The sequence below is a fragment of the Benincasa hispida genome, chromosome 5 (assembly GCF_027475165.1).
Source record: "Benincasa hispida cultivar pf3 chromosome 5, pf3_genome.v1.1, whole genome shotgun sequence".
In the NCBI taxonomy this organism is placed as follows: domain Eukaryota; kingdom Viridiplantae; phylum Streptophyta; class Magnoliopsida; order Cucurbitales; family Cucurbitaceae; genus Benincasa; species Benincasa hispida.
This window is the reverse complement of record NC_143482.1, coordinates 55466882-55485913: the sequence shown is the minus strand read 5'-3', so window position 1 is coordinate 55485913 and position 19032 is coordinate 55466882.

Here is a 19032-nt window from a genome sequence, read left to right as displayed (position 1 = left end):
CTGAAACCTCCACAAACACACAAAAATCATAAGTTGAACTCCAAAATAAAGATAACTAATCTCAACCCATCTCACACAACATTCAAAATTCATAAACTTTCACAAACAAACAAAAAATTTCAAGTTGAGTTTCCAAAACAAGTATAACTAATCTCAACCCACCCCATACAACATTCAAATTTTATAAACATCTAAGAACACACAAAAACTCCAGAAAACACATCAAAATTCAGTTGTTTTATAACTGCAGGATAGTCAACAATTCATTATCATAAAGCTACTAGTAAGACATAATTACTTTGCTAACATGATTACAGGATAACAACATATTAGATAATTAGATAATGAAGTAATCATGCCTAATTTGATGGTCCTTCTCTCTATGATCATATCATATCTTCAATCATTTTTTCATTTCTTCCATTTGTTTTGCATGATCCTCTCTCATTTATTTTTTAATGTCTTCAAGTTTCTTAATATTCAATTGAGACTGTTCAACATTGGCTTTCAATTCCCTCACTTCTCTACTTTCCATTCCTTGAGTATATGACAATCCCACTGAGTTGCTACCCCTTCTTAACTTAGGTTTAGGGCCCCAACCAAGGCCTTTTACATGAATGGGTTGTCTACCCAAAACCGTCTCACAAATTTCGTCCCCTATTAGTGGTTGGGAACCTTTTGAAGTGGGGTTGGATTGTAATTTTAACATTTGTTTTTGCACATATTAATTAATTGTGTAAGTACGAGTGACTAAACTTACAAATGAAAAATAAAATAAAAGAAAAGAAAATTGATTACATGTGCATAATCGACTTCCCAATTCATGAACTTGCCACCTTTAGAATGTATTTCTTTAAATAGGTCAACACGTCCTTAAAGGAACTAGTGGAGGTTGGGAGCGGAAGCGAGAATCGGTCTCAAATCCCAATTTTTACAGAACGTGAATTTTACAGAAACAAAACGGACACATTATGCATTAAAATAAAATTTTATAACATGCTAATTATGGGGGGGAAAGGAAGAAAAAAAAGAGATAAGGAGAACTCACCCTTGAAGAACAATCTTCTTCACGTAATTCTCTTCTCTAAAAAGTCACGAATTGTAATGTACTTGAAACCTTAATTGGCCACCACCAATCAGAACCTTTTGTATTCTCTATTAGGATGAGAATCACAAGAGTTTGTAGGCCTTGTGATTTTAGAGAGGGAAAGAGATAAGGTAGGTCTAAACTTTTCTGGAGATTTCTTGCAAAGAGATCGTTCTTTTATTTCTTTGACCATTCAATTTTGTGAAGAAGACACACATCCCATAACCAATCCCCTCACACATAGTGAGTTAAGGGGAGGGATGTTATTTCTCTCCCACTAATTCAAAAATTAAAATTAATTTAATTTTAATTTAAATAAAAATATTATATATATATATATATATATATAGTTTTACTTCTCATCAATGGTATTTAATGTAAATCTCATTTACATTAAATTTAATTATATTAATCAAATTCATATAATTAATATTTAAATCATATTCAAATATTTATTTCCTCTCAAATAAATTTTATATTATAATATATCATAAACATTATTTAACTATATCATATATAATTAAATTAAATTAATTATATCACATATAATTAATTCCTTCAATTAATTTAAAAAATTAAAATGAATCCAAAATTGATTCTCATTTAATCCCTGTTGAGCTATGGAGGGGACCTCATGGACCTATAGCTTGAAGCTCCAATGGTACTTGAATAATTAATTAAAAGTTCAATTAATTATTCAACATCCATTAACTGTTGGGCACTCCACTAAAGACCGACAGCTGCACTCTTCGCAATATAGATATATTCCTATCCATTGGATATAACCAATCAACAGTGTGATGACCCTTCACAAATTGCTCGTAAGTACAGCTAGGCCAAAATTACCGTTTTGTCCCTATAGTTACATCTAACTCCTTAAGTACCACTGATCCCTTAATTGAAAAATAAACCATAGTTCAACTATGACCAAACCACCCTCGAGCTAGGAGAGGGTGTAGCGCCACATTGTTCAAGTCCCAGAATCAGCCCTTAAGAGAGTAATTTATCTTCTTTACTCAACGTTGGGGAAGAATAAATTCCATCTTGTGTAGTTGTGTTCCCAACTCCCCAATCAGACGAATCCCCGAAATGGTAAGCTTGTTAAGTCGGCGATCTGACCACTTTCACTCATACAAATCAAAAGACCGCCTTCATAGGCAGGAGTTCACAACTCACTCAAGATTCAAGTCATGTCACCTATGGTCATCCTGGTGAAATGTAAATCTCTATTATGAATAGTGTTATATAATGAGACTAGACATTTCATGGTTCGATCTTATACAAACTTCTTTGTATAAAATACTCCTACTCACATGTCTCCATAAATGATCAGGATCAAATCATTTGTAGCACTTTACAACAATTGTAACACCTACAAAGCAGGTCATACTCATAGTGTAACTAGGATAAGGTATCCAGTCTTATCCATCCACTACAGACCATTTAGATTATCACTTAGACATGATCCACCTGCATGTCTCTACATACATGTTTAAAATATAGATGAAAATCTTGGATGTTAGTTTATTAGTTTGTGGGTTTAATTCTACTAAATGTCAAATAAAATATCTCATATTTTATTAAACAAATAAAAAGTTTATACAATACAATTACAAACTATAGAACCCTACGAGATTTAGGGCATCAACTTCAACAGTCCTACTTCTTGACCTTTTTTTTCCTGCAGCTCAGATTGAATTTGCAGGAACGACTATGATCCACCTACGTGGTCGAATGATAGTTCTCTTTATTCTTCCTATTCGTCTCTAAGATTTATTACATTCAAACAAAAAAAATTACAAAGATATTCCATAATAATAAATAAAGTAAATGATAGAAGTCCTTAATCATTATAACATGAAATTGTTCACTTTGAAAAGGGACACACAAAAAATGCCAATCTTTTGATCTATTCTTAAGCCAACTAGGCAAGTTGGTACATGCTTGCTGAGGGTTGCTACATTTCCTGTAATGTTTGTGTATATCTGCTCTAAATTTTTTGAACGAGTTTTACATTTGATGTTCGATAAAATTATTAAGTGTTTGGTCAGATAAATCAAGCACGAAATGAGGCTACAAAAGAATTAAGGAATAATTAGTATATATGATGTTTATGACAACCTAAAAGAACAAACTTATAAACTTACCAACAATTGACTCTTAGTCAATTCTACAATTTTGTTTGGAACATTAGCAAAGTACGACATCGTACCGGAAATGCATATCTGACAACGACACCAATCGTATTACTAAATTGTACAAAATGTTGACAAATCGACTTCTTCTCCCTTTCTTTGATCACGATTGGAATTATCCCATATTTTTTTATATATTTTTCTAACTTCATGTTTCAAAAATGCTCACGTTTCCTCCAGGTGGATGGAGAGCTACTATCTAAGGATTAAAAATTAAAAGAGTTTAATATATATTCCAATCAACAGAAGATGTGTATGAATACTAACCTGAAGTGTCATCCACAAAAGATCCTATGAGAGGACATGTCTCTATCTCCTGGAATCTTCCTTTGTCTCATATTGCCTATTAGGGGTTGACATCATATCTATACAAACACAAAAAAAAGACAAAATAATATAAAATCAATATTAAATATGTGTAAACAGAGAAAAAGAAGTGAGTAGATACGTGATTAGTCATCATCATCATCTAAATCAAATTATTTGTCAACACTTAAAGTATTATGGGGAGATAATTGCTCTTCATCATCGTTTGTGAAGTCATCATCAGCATGCCGAATAATTAGTCGTTCTAAAACTATAAGATCAACATCGACTCTACATGAAGTAACCTTCTCAATGGATTCATCCACTCAAAATTCATCAACAATTTTTCATAAATCCAATTATTCATTTTCAACATCCTCCACTTCTGGTACATCTCATATTCGTTTATTTTGGACTACTTGAACAAGTTTTCAATTGCTACCATATTTTATGTCGTTGAGGTAAAATACTTGTTTTGCTTGGATAGCAAAAATGAAAGGCTCATCAACATACTAAAAGTGAGATGTGTTGATTGATTTGTATCCTAAATCCATGTGTGTCCTATTACTTTTGTTGTTATTTGTGTCAAACTATCTATACTTGAAGATAAAAACACGTCTTCTGTTTGTATATTGGAAATCTAATACTTCGTCTAAGACACCATAAAAGTTGTTATCAATACTTCCATTCCCACTAATCTCCCCGACCACCAAGACTCTACTATTTTGTGTAGCTCGACAATTACCACACTCTACAATGTGAAATCGTACCCCATTAACAATACATCTACTATAAGAGCATACCTCAGACGAAGGCCTCATTGCAAGTGAAAAGAAATCATCAAAGAGATCTTCCCTCTCGCACAATTTTAGAACCTGATAATTCATTATGAAGGAAATAGGACAAAGATTTCCATGAGCAGCGGAAGGATCTTTCCAAATTTCAATCGTATATGAATATTACAATTACAATCATAAACGAAAACATACAGTTATGCATAAAACAAAAATTATAGCATACTTTACTACATGATCAAGGGAAGGAATTAACAAACCTTTGAATACTCATCTTCAAGTTCCTTGATCATGAATGCTCAAACATAGCAACACACGAACATTCGTCTAACACGACCACAACACTGCACGATCACAACGAACTCAAACTAAGTGATCGCCAAGGTCACGAACACCCCAAACACCGCCAATGGCCTCCACAGAACCTCGACTATGTTGAGTTGAGTATGACACCACCAAAAAGCTTACCTCAATATTCTCGGTGTGAGAATCCAGAGGGTGGGCTCTGTGTGGACTTGGTTAGAGGCAGAAAATCGGAGGAAGAACAATCGTGTAAACGATTAAGCAAGTGGGAGATGAAATAGCCTATAGTATAGGTCTATGCCCAATCATTTAGTAAAAGCTATGCGATCGTCTAGCAAAAGATATGCGATCGTCTAGCTCATCATCTAGCTGAGTGTCTATCGTGTAAAAATACTCCACGATCGTCTAGCTAACTCCAAGTTGTCGTTTAGTAAATCTGATTTACTTGACAACTATCCATGAGTAATTTTCGAGATTAGAAATCTCAAATTAACAACTTTGTAAATCTTACTAAAATTACGAAAATATTTTTCCTTTCATCTCACGCTCACCATGAAACCACCAATAACCTCTCACTCAATTAGTTATTAGAGAAAAAGAGATAATTATTCAATAATTAATATCATTATAAATATAAATGATAACCAACTTTTCATACTATATTTATAACCTATAGTTTTAATATTTCATCTCATGAAACATACAAACCATAGCTCTTTTTCTATTCCATGGCTCTTAATGTAAACCTTATTTACATTAATCCTCCATTAGATGTATGTTATACATCATACCGATCATATCATATATAATCGAATTATCTCTTGTCAATTTGAACATTTCAAATCAACACCAATAACTAATCCTTAGCTTGAATCCATTGAGCTACCAAGGCGACCCTATGGACTTATAGCTCGAAGCTCCAATGGTACGTGAATAACTTACTAAACTCTTTAGTCACGGGATCCACCATCCGTTAACTGCCAGGCACTCCACTAAAGACCAACAGCTGAACTCTCCTTACTACAGATATAATACATGTCAATCTTAACCAATCAACAGTGTGACAACTCTTCACAGATTGCTCGTAACTATAGCTCGACAAATAACTGTTATGTCCCTGTAGTTACATCTAACTCCTTAAGTACCACTGATCCCTCTAATGAACATAAGTCATAGTCCTACTATGACTGAGTCCTCTCTTCCAAAGAGAAACTATTGAAGGAAATCGAATTCGAGATTTCCATGAGCAGCGAAAAAATGATTATTCCAAATCATAATCATGAATGAACATTACATTTACAGTCAACTTCAAACAAGCGGTTATACAATTCATACAGAAATTACAACATGAAAAACTCAAATGAACAAAGAGAGAAACTCTACGAACATTTAAAGATGCGTCTCCACGCTCCGTTGCGCACGACCGCTCGAACAATAGCAAGCTCAATTGCTCAATCTACACGACCGCAACACAGCACAAACTCTTCACACTCGGCCTCAACGATTGCCTCGGCCATGAACTCCTTAGCAATAGCACGAAAGGCCTCCACAGAACCTCGACGATGTCAAGTTGAGTAAGACACCACCAACAAGAAGACACCACCAACAAGGCGACCTTGGTATTCTCGGTGTGAGAATCCAAAGGTGGGCTCTGTTTGAACTTGGATTGAGGCAAACAAAGGAGGAAACACCAATCGTGTACATGACTGGGTAAGTGTGAGATGGCAGAGACCTATCATATAGATCGATGCTCAATCATTTAGATAAATCTATGCGATCGTTTAGCTCTGTCTGTCACCTACAAACTCTACACGATCGTTTCCTTAGGGCAAGCGATCGTTTAGCTCGCCCTAGTCGTCATTTAGTAAATTCGTATTTACTTGACGACTACATGAGTTTCTTTTGCACGAGAGAGAAAACTCAAAAAGCTTTTTATGAAAACTTTTCAGCAGTTTGTAAATCATCTAAAAATTAGGAAAACCGTTTTCCTTTTAAACTCACGGTTACCATGAATTCAATAACCACCCATTACTTTGGTTATTAAGGAAAAATAATTAATTATCGAATAATTAATATTATTATAAATATAAATGATAACCAACTTATCATACTATATTTATAACCTATAGTTTTAATATTTCATCTCATGAAATATATAAACCATAGTTCTTTTTCTATTCCATGGTACTTAATGTAAATCTGATTTACATCAATCCTCCACTAGATGTATCCTATACATCATATCGATTATATCATATATAATCAAAATACCTCTTGTCAATTTGAACATTTCAAATCAACACCAATAACTGATCCTCAACTGAATCCATTTAGCTACCAAGGGGACCTCATGGACCTATAGCTCGAAGCTCCAACGGTACGTGAATAATTGACTAAACTCTTTAGTCACGGGATCTACCATTCGTTAACTGCCAGGTACTCCACGAAAGACCGACAGCTAAACTCTCTTTACCACAGATATATTATATGTCTATCTTAACCAATCAGCAGTGCGTCAACCCTTCACAGATCGTTCGTAAGTACAACTGGGCCAATAACCGTTATGCCACTATAGCTACATTTGTCTCCTTAAGTACCACTGATCTCTCTTATGAACATAAGTCATAGTCCTACTATGACTGAGTCTTCTCTTCTAAAGAGAAGTTGTGACCACTATGTTCAAGTCTCGGAATCAACCCTTACGGGAGCAATCTCTCTACTTATCTCTGCTTCAGGAAAGGAGTGAATTCCATCTTGTGGATTAAGTTCCCAGCCCCCAGATCAGACAACTTCCAAAAAGGTATGCATGTTGAGTTGGCAATCTGGCCACTCTCACCCATACTAATCAAAAGACCGCCCTCAAAGGTAGGAGTTTCCAAAACACTTAGGATTGAGGTCGTGTCACCTATGGTTGTTTAGGTGAGATCCAATTCTCTAGTATCAACGACATTATATACAGAGTCTAGTCATCTCGTGGTCCAAGTCTTATACAAACTCTTTGTATAGAACACTCCCGCTCGTACGTCTCCACATGAATGGTCAGGATCTACCATCTGTAGGAGTTTACAACACTTACAAACCTCTACAAAGCGGGTCGTTAATGATGGAAAATTAGAAGTCAAATTATTCAACAACTAAAATCCCTTGGACGCAATATGCGATGCATGTTCTTAAGATATGCGTTGATAGTCATGCGTCGATGGTCATGCATTGGAATGATAATGCATTAACGAATGTATGCGATGACCATGCGTCCTGTCATAAGTTTTCTTGTGCTCACGGCAAGTATAAAGAGAACACAAGTTTCTCGGGTGATCCGAGGTTAAACACGGGGACTTGTAGCAAAATGAATGCGGTAATGTGCATGCGGTGGTTTAAATAAAAGAATGGAAGGGAGGTTGCTAAGTTAATCCTACTCCTACTCCTATCTAACAGACAACACAATGAGAATATGCATGAGAAGTAAAGACACGACAACTCTTGACATAAATAAATGAATGGGAAAATAGATAAAATGCGGAGATGATTTCATTGCAACCCTTAAGAGTGACCGCAAGGGCAACCTTAGTCAACGTAAGCCATGCAATCATGCTACATACATGTGAACCTAACTCTAGGACGTATGCGATGTATCTACGATATTGCCAAGAAGCTTATGCTTGCCTAGACCTCCATAACCCGTTCACTAGCTCTCGTCGCATGAACATGGTTGCCACATAACACCTTATCCTACTTCCTGGTTGCATGCAATATCCTATCTGTAGGGCGCATACGTTGTGTAATAGCAAACAGAGTTTATCCTTAAGTTCCTCATTCTTGCCTATGCGTTCCAATCCGCTCTTCCGAGTCTTGGATTTGGGTTTTAGACTACTCTCCCAAGTATGCCTAAATGATGAATGAAGCGCTCATAAAACAAGGTAACCGCATGAACTTTGCTGACCTAAGATTATTCCTATCCCTAGTGAACAATGCGTACATTGTTTAATGCGACCAACCACTTACCCTCCCGGGCAGTTGGTTGTTGCTGACTTTACTCATAGACAAGCAATGCGTTAGCCTATAGACAGGCATTGCCACAGCTTCACACTAAGCAAATAATGTTACTCTCACACTCACGCAATGCACACCTCTCGGTAGGTTGTTACATGTTTTATATCCTTAATCCACATGACTAAGTATGCAATACCCAAGCAATCTCACTAAGTGTTGCAATGAAAGTAAAGATGCTAAGCAAAGAAGATGGAGATGGAATCGAAGGAACACATAAATGCATTGAAAATAAATTGTATTGATTCCTTAATCACAAAATGTCATATAATACAATATAAGAAAAGAAAGGAAAATGAAATGACCGGCTGGAAGCAAAGACTTACTTCCAGCAGATGTGCGTCAAGGCTGCCGGTGGTGCCATGGATGGGTGGTAGAGCTGACTCTCCCGAGATTTAGCTCCGGTCGAAGGCTCTAGTCGTCATTCGGAATGGATGAAGGAGGTGAAGAACTCTCAAGCGTCTTCTCACGTATTCTGTCTAGATCGCAAGGAAAACCCTGGGTTGCAGCGGTAATCCCTGGACCAGTTGAATTTCTGTTCATCGGCTTTTATTTATAGAGCTTGGATCGCTGACAGCATTAATGGACTGCTATGAGTCTGACATTCGGCGCGTTAGTCCTTTTTTAAACCTGCAGCTAACGGCGTGGTAGGTGAAATGTCAGCATTAGCTTATGATTTTCTCGAGATAGATGCGTTGATGCATTCATTCCACCAACATTGTATTGATCCCATTAATATGCGTTATCGCGTAGCCGCAATCATTCAATGACCGCATTCACTTAATACCGCAACTCTACACGATGACCGCAATCGCTTGACGAGCGCAACTCCCATGCGATGGACGCATACGGCTGATTACCGCAACATCCATCCGTTGATCGACGTGTTCGCCTTTGCAATGGAGAGTTTCTCCGCATGCGGTCGTCTATGCAGTGGTCCAGTTTTCGCGTTTGCGTCCACTTCCTATTTTAGCTACAAAAATAGAACATTAAACGCATAATAACACATAATAACGGGTTAGCCGAGATTCATCATGCTGATCGACGCAAGCTCACTTTCTCGTGAATTTCTAGCATAATTGCGGCATATTCTGTTTAACAACCTTCATAATTCTAAGTAAAAGACCTAAGACGACATGCATTTCTGCATGTCATCAGTCGTATCCGTAGTGTCACCAGGAACAAGTATCCCACCTTAATCCTTATATTACAGACCTATTTAGGTTATAACTTAAGACATGATCCACTTGTATATCACATATACATGCTTAAGTTCACATAAGATAACCAAAGAGCTTTATTTATTGGATATGAGTAAATGCCAAAATTAAATAACACTTATTTTATTCATTAAACAATGTGTATCTTTACAAAACAACGAGACTCCGAGAGAATTAGGACACCAATCCCAATAGTGGCCACTATGTTCAAGCCCTGGAATCATCCCTTAAGGGAGCAATCTATCTACTTACCCCTACTTCGGGGAAGGAGTGAATTTCATCTTGTGTATTGAGTTCCCAGCTCCCAAATCAGACAAGTCCCCAAAAAAGTAGGCATATTGAGTTGGTAATCTAGCCACTCTCACCCACACAAATCAAAGGACCGCCCTCAAAGGCAGGAGTTTCCAAAACACTCAGGATTGAGATTGTGTCATCTATGGTCGTTTAGGTGAGATGTAAGTCTCCAGTATCAATGGTGTTATATATAGAGTCTAGTCATCTCGTGGTCTGGTCTTATACAAACTCTTTGTATAGGATACCCTCGCTCGCATGTCTCCACATGAATGGTCAGGATCTACCATCTATAGTAGTTTATAATACTTGCAAATCCTTACAAAGTGGGTCGTATCCGTAGTGTCACAAGGATCAAGAATCCTTCCTTAATCCTTATACTACAGACCTATTTAGGTTATCACTTAAGGCATGATCCACTTGTATATCTCATATACATGCTTAAGTTTACATAAGATTATCATGGAGTTTTGTTTATTGGATATGAGTAAATGCCAGAATAAAATAACAATTATTTTATTCATAAACAATGCGTATAATTACAAACAACGAGACTCCAGGATAATTAGAACATCAATCCCAACACATTAAGTCATTCTTTGTTTCGTATAAATTGTTTTAATATTCGTAAACTTCTTTCAGTAGGATACACCCAACTCTAACTAACTAGACCCACCGCTTTGGTTTCATATGGTAGATGAACAACAAGGTGTACCGTTACATCGAAGAAGGCAAGCAGAAATATTTTCTCCAACTTACAAAGTATGATTATGATGTCTGCTTGTAGCCGGTTTAAATCACTTACACATATTATTTTTGCATATAAATTGCAAAAGAATATTCAACAATAGCAGTGGACATATTCTTCGGTAGGTATGCTCGAATACCAATAGGGAGCAATCTATGAAGCAAAACAAAACATGGTAGTCGTTGTGTTTTCACCCTAATATTTTTCCATCTTTATCATTCACACATCGTGATATATTAAACACAAATCCAAAAGGAAATTTTACTGATTTTAAAAACTTACAAAACGCAATCCGTTCACTATTAGTTAAAGTGTACGCTGCATGCGGCTTTACAAATTTGTTATCGACTGTATCAAGTGTAAGTCCTTTCTTATCTTCAAATATTGTAGGTCTAACCGAATGTTTGTTGTATCCTTCATTTTTTCATCAATATTTAACAATGTGCCTACCAAGTTTTTGCATATATTTTTTCCAATATGCATTACATCCAATTTATTTCGTAATAATAGTCTAGATCAATATGGAAGTTGAAAAAAAAATACTTTTCTTAGTTCAGTTTAGAATTTGTTTTCATTTCTTATCTTGCTTTGATGGATGTTTGCTAAGACACGAGAGTTCAACATATTTATTTTTTGTAAGATCTCTTCTCTATTCATTACGACTGGAGGCAATCTGCGTTTAACTTTTCCATCATGTTGCCTACTTCAATTCTAACTATGATTCTCTGAAAGATAACCTTGATGTCCCATGAATGCTATTTTCCCTCTTATCTCGAAAGACAATTTATCTTCTTTGCATATGGTCATGCTCGATAATCTTTTGTACTCCACCCAGATAAGTCATCGTGTGCAGGGAAGTCATTAATAGTCCACAATAAGGTCGCATATAGTTGAAAAAATTCATCGGTAACACAATCATAAGTTCGCACACCAATAATTCATAATTCTTTCAAATCTTCATTTAACGGCTGTAAATAAACATCAATTTCCTTTCCAAGAGATTTTGGACCAGGTATGAGCAAAGATATCAAGAAGTTTGTCTCCTTCATGTATTTCCAATATGGCAAATTATAAGGGATTAGCACCACATGCCATATATTTTACAAAGTACTCATATTCTCAAACAGATTAAACCCATCTGAAGCTAATTCTAAACGAACATTTTGGGGATCTAAAGCTAAATTAGGAAATTCGCGATCAAAATGTTTCCGAACAGACTATGAAAATGGAACAAATAAGAGCTAACATTATAAATAGACTATGGTTAATTATAAATGCACTATGAGCAAATAAGAAATGGAAATGGAACAAATAAGAATAAATAAGATTATAAATAGATTATGGTCAATTCTTCTTTTTAAAAGTTAACATAAAATTAATCAATTCTTCTTACCTAACATAAAATTACTCAAATTTTAAACAAATTATAGCCTACCCAAGAGAGACGGACGATTCCTTCAATTTAAAAGTGTAGTCAAAGTTTAACTCACCAAGAGAGACGGACGACAAACGACGGAGTAGCTAATGAACGACAGACAATGAGTACTGACGGACAACAGACCTTCGATTTATGTTTTTTATGTTTGCCTTCGATGTGTGCTAGAGTTAAAAGAAGGGAAGAAATTAGCAGATCTGAAACGATTTAAGGGTTTTATAAAGGAACTCCCAACAGGCTACTGTAACCATCGAGAGTTCCTACCTAACTTCTGACGAATAAAATAATTCATCGAGAGTTCTTTTATATTTCCTAACAGGCATGGGAGGGGTCGAGAGTTCCTTCATGAAGAATGGTCTTCTGTTCCCATCTCCCAATGCCTGCTTGAGACGCGTCGAGAGTTATTGAGCACTCCCGACGCCGCCCTTACATAATCGGGGGAGATCCTCTTTTCCGATAGTGTATCTCCTGACAATCGTTTTAGGCATTGGAAGAATCCTTTTTTCTTGTAGAACTATGCTCGTTATGGTAAGAAAAGAACATTAATTAGAAGAGACCAAATTACTACTTAAAATAAGAATACAAAGAGAAACTATGTGTGAAGAGAGAGGGCAAAAGTATAAGATCCTCCCTAATAAAATGCCTATATGGCAATAGAATGGGCAAACACACTAAGATATCGTTCGGTAGCTTTTTGGTTTTCGGCTTTTAGTTTTTTAGTTTTCTGTTTTAGAAAACAAAAATAATACTTGTTTGGTAAATATTTTTTATTTTTTATTTTTCAAAATTATTTCTAGTTTTTTGTTTTTTAAAAGAGTTAGAGATGCAAAGATATAGGTAAATTATTGAAAAAAAAAAGTTATATAGAATAATCACAGAGATAAAGAAAAAGTTTTAGAGAGAGAACAATTGAAGTTCAAGAGAATATTTCTTAGAGAAAAATAAAGAAATATTAAAGAGCAATAGATGCATTAGATCAATAAATTAAATATTAGTTAAAATAAAAGAGATAAATTCTACATAGAAAAAGGCATCTTAGAGAAAGAAGTAAAAAGCAAGATATACGTTAGATAGAGAATACTGATAACGGAAAGAGAAATAAAAATTACAGAGAAATATTAGAGAACAGAGAATTTTGAAAGTAAAGTTAGAGAGTAAAAGATTATTAGGGGGAAAAAAAAGATAAATTAGAAAGGGAAATAAATTTTACAGAGATGTGTTAATAGGAGAAATTTTAGAGAAAACGATTTGGAAAAAAAAAATATTTACAAAATTAGAGAGAAAAGTTGGAGAGATGCATTAGAAAAGAGTGGAATAAAAGTTACGAGTGATGAAAATTTTGGAGAAAGTAATTAAAAAAATTAAGGGGAGAAATTTAAAGAAGAAAATTTAGGGATATATTTGTTCAGACTAATAAATCATAAAGAGAGAAAAGTTATAGTGAAAAGTTTTTAGAAGAAAAGGTTTAGAAAATATATATATCAAATTTGAGTGAAAAAAGTGATAGAAATATATTAGAATCGAAATAGAACTAAAAGTAATACAAAATTTTAGGGAGAAAAAAGATACGTTTATTTTTTTAAGGGCTAGTTGCATAAATAGAATTTAAGCCCACAATAATAGAATATGTAGTATAAGGATAAAATAATTACATAAATAGATCAAAAAATAGTAAAAGACTAAAAAACTCATGTCTAGCCACCATTTTTTTCACTTCTTCCCGGTTTTCTCAAATTAAAAGCTATCACTGATAGCTATTAGTAATAACCACTGATAATTGCTATCAGCTGCTATCACTGATAGCAGCTATCAGTGATGACCACTGATAGGTTCTATCAGCTGCTATCGTTGATAGCTTCTATCAATTGCTATCAATGATAGTTGCTATCAGCGATAGCTTTCAATTTTAGAAAAATTAATACAATCTTGAAATATAAACTTTTAATTTGCTATCAAACATTATTAGCTATCATTGATTCACTTTCATCCATTGGAATCAACGTTGAAATATTACTACTTAAAGCTATCAGTGGCTATCAACGATAGATTTATAAATAGTGATCAACTTTGAAAGAAGACCAACAACTTTGATTACCATAGTAGTTATCACTAATAATCTTTTATCATGACTATCACTGATAGCAGCTATCAGTCATTATCACTGATAGACTTTCATCAATTAGAATCAATCTTGAGATATTAACACTTAAGGTTATTAATGATAGATTTCTATAATTGGTTATCACCTTTAAAAGAAACTCGATATATAGATATCACTTAAGTTTTATCACTGATATCACTAACATTACTCATATTGTGGTTATCAGTGATAGCTTCTTTCACTGATAACATCACTAATAAGATGCTATCAACGATCTCACTGATATCATGCTATCAGTGATAGTTCTCTATCATTGATAACGTACTATTAGTGGTAGCTTCTATCACCGATAACGTGTTATCGGATAACTTCTATCATCAATAATATGCTATTAGTATAAGCTCCTATCATTGGTAACATGCTATTAGTAGTAGCTTCTATCAATCATAACCACTGAACACCTTTTTTCCCCTTTCTTGTCCTTCCCAAACATTTATAAGTCTCTTTTCTTTTCGATGATAGCTTCTATCACTGATAAACATTCTATTAGTGATAACTTCTAGGTATTCTCTTACATTTTAGTTCGAGATTCAACTTTATTAATTAAATTCACTAAGTTGGCTATCAATGATAGATTTCTACAAGTGGCTATTAACTACGAAAATATAATCAAAGATTAAGCTATCAATGATAGAAAATATTAGTGGCTATCACTGATAGACTTTCATTTGTTATTTATATTTATTATTTGTTATAAAAATCAAACTTGATGATTGGCTTGTTGGTGTTAAGTCACTTATGAATTGAATATTTCAAGTCATGCGTATAGAACTCAGCCTCATAATTCTTGTGAAAAAAAAGGGAAGAAGAAAAAATTCAAATAAAGGAAAGAAAAATTTTAAAAATAAGAGAAAAAGAAGAAGCAAAAACGGAAGAAAAAGAAAGAAAATTAAATAGAAAAAAGGAAGCAAAAATTGGAAAAATGAAAGAAAAACTAAAAAAGAAAGAGAAAGAGAAAGAGAAGAAGCAAAAAATCGGAGAAATACAAGAAAATAAAATAATAAAAAAAAATAAGGGAAGAAGCAAAAATCGGAGAAATGGAAGAAAATAAAAATTAAAAAAAGGAATAAGTAATTGCTGAAGAAAGAAAATAAAAAAAAATAAAAAAAAAAGAAGGAAATGAAAGAAAATAAAAAAATAAAGGAAAAAATTAAAAAAAAAAAAAAAAGAAGCAAAAACTAAGAAAGAAAATAAAATAAAAAAATGAAAATAGGGAGGGAAGAAGCAAAAATCAAAGAAGAAAAATAAAATAAAAAGACTAAAAAAAAGTTGTACAACAAAATAAGACAAGGGAGAGCAAAATTAAAAATTAAAAAAAAAAAATCAAAGATTGACTAGTCAACTCATCCATATTTGCAAATATTTTTAAAATGTAATATATTTTGAAATTTTTTCTCTTATTCTACTATGCATTATAAATATCCTTTTTTTAAAGAGAAAAAAAATGGGGGGAAAGTTAGAAAGAAAGGAATTTTCTAGAGAGATACCTAAGGAAGAAGAAAATTAATGGTAGAAGAAAAAAAATAAGATTTAGAATTTTGTTTTTGAAAACTATTTTTTACTCACAAGTTCAAAAACATTTTTAAAAAAAGAAAAAATAAAGAATTAGTTATCAAACAACTAAAAATAGTTATCTATGGCTAGAGATTCCAAGAACCCCATAGGTCAAGGCTCGTGGGAACCCACCCACAACAGGACGGGAAATCTCCGAATACACGAGGAATGGGGGAGGAATTTGAGAGTGGAGAATTTTCTTTTTCCCGTTTGCAATTCGAGGCTGGGAACATATACCCCGACCTTGAACCGTTTCCCTGCCCCGCCCCAACTTTTGTATATAAATTATAAATTTATAATATATATATATATATATATATATATATATATATATATATATATATATATATATAAAATCGTAGACTTTGTTAAGATAATTATGGAGGTTTAAATTATTTAAGTTTAAGACTTTATTACTTTAGTTCTTTAGATATTGTAATATTTAAGATAGGAGGTTCTAATTTTTAAATTTTAATTTATAAAAATTACGAGAATTTAGCATTTTAATTATATTTTTTTAAATTGAATGTGTATTAATGTTTTTATTACTAAAATTGATAATATTTTATTTAAATGAAAGTTGTATTAGATATGTTTAAGAAATTGTTAAAAATATATATTTAATTGAAATAAAAAATGTTAGAAAAAAATGATAGCGGAGAAATTTTTCCCGCCACGTTCCCCGAAGAAAATTTGTGGGGACATTGAATGGAATAGGGGGACGGGAACGGAGACAGAGAGAGCTTCCCCATCCCCGTCTCGTGGACATCTCTATCAATGGCCTCTGAGAGATCTACTAATAAAAGTAATGTTAAAATATCACTATGGTCTTGCATTTATTTATTTATTTATTTTTGAGAAAATGGTCTTCATTTTTTTAATTTAGTCTATTTTTAATCTCTATTCTTCGATAAATCTTTAAAATGGTATCCGAACTAAATTTGAAAAAACTAATAATAATAATTTCTATTCAAGAAAATAGATAATATACATATATATGTTTCTCTAAAAATTGTCAGAAATAGCATCATCAAGTTTTCACATTTCAAAACTAGCATCCCTTTTTAAAACTCTCTAGAATAGTTTTTCTCGATCTTGCCTGTAATCGGCCACCAAATTTTGTTTTAAAAAATCACTATTTCTAATTTATGAATTGTTTTGGGCAATGTACATCTTGGGTAGATTATACACTGAGATTCGGTTACTTTTTTCAAGTATTATACAATCTTCCAAATCTTATATTGAATCTTATATATTTTCAAATTTTCTACAAATTCATTTATCTTTACCAAATATTACATCAAATATTTACGCAGCTTTTCAAATCTTTAGCCAATTCCTATTTTCATAATTATATAAATTTCCAAATTATCCAAATGTTTTTTAAATGATTGACGTATGATATTTAAAATTTGAGAAAGACGAATTTTTTTATTAAAAAAAAAGATAGAAAAAAGGTAAGATATGAGAAATAATAGAATCTTGGTGTTATCTATTCAAAACTTCACCCATAAAACCCCAAATATATAGATTCACAGTGTTATTTTGCCCGAGATTAATACCAAAATTTTATATATTTTCCATATCTTACCCTTTTTTTTTACAAATTTAATCTTTCCCAAAATTTAAAAATCAAAATGCAATCACTTGAGATCCACTTAAACAATTGGGGAATTCATTTGAAAGTTTGGAAATTCATGTAATTGTGGAAACATAAATTGGGCTAAAGATTTGAAAAGTTGATATAATGTTTGGTAAAAATAACTTAATTGGTAGAAATTTTGAAAATATATAAGATTTGGTATAAAATTTAGGAAGACTACAAAATATTTAAAAATAATTAGCATATTCTTGATATGTAATCGGCCAAGATGTAGCAAGAAGACCTTAAACAATCAATAAGTTAGAAAAAGTTAAATTTTTAACTAAATCTCAATAGATAATGTGAGGCGAGATGTACCAAGAAAAATTATTCTGACGAGATTTTAAAAAGAACGCTAGTTTTGAATAGTGAAAACTTAAAGGAGTTATTTATAACAAATTTCCATATTTCTCAAGTTTCTAAAAGGTGACACAATAGGACTAATTTTTTTAGCAAAAATTAACAGTAAATTAATGGTAGGTAATTTCAAGACTTATTAAAAATATAATGACTAAATTTAAACATTTGAAAGTATACCAAAATTATATTTCAACCTACTAAAATGAGTTTGACTTAATGGTATTAGCATGTGTTTCGATTCAAGAGATCGAAGGTTCAATCCTTCACTCGGTAATTGTTATACTAAAAAAAATTATATTTTAATCTAAAAATAATGTCCATAAGAAAAACTAAAACGACATGATTGGCCTTTTTGGTGAATATCAGAAAAGTAAGAATCTCACATATGGATAAAAATTTGTTTTTTATTAAGTTTCAAATTTTTGATAAAACTTAATAAATAGTTCTTATGGTTTGATAAAATTCTCATAAATTAGTCCCTGCCGTAGGGAATTTTATGAGGGTTTTATCAAACTATAGGGATAAATTCTAAATTTTAATTATAAACTATAGGGACTAAATTCAAACGACTCGTTTGCTCTTCAAGATCGACTTACCTACAAATGAGACAATTTAGGCATAAGAATTATTCATTAATGGTAGGATTAAAGACATATTATTAGCACTTTTGAGAGCTAACAATAAAGTAATCTTGGTAACACTACGAATACGACTCACTTTGTAGTTGTTACAATTGTTGTAAAGTACTACAAAGGATCTGATCCTGATCATTCATGTCGAGACATATGAGTGTGGGTATTCTTAGAAGAGACTGAGAGAGAATTTGGTGTAACTATAATAATTTTACTAGTCGTAATAGCCTTCCTTTTCTTCTTTCTTCATTGGATAC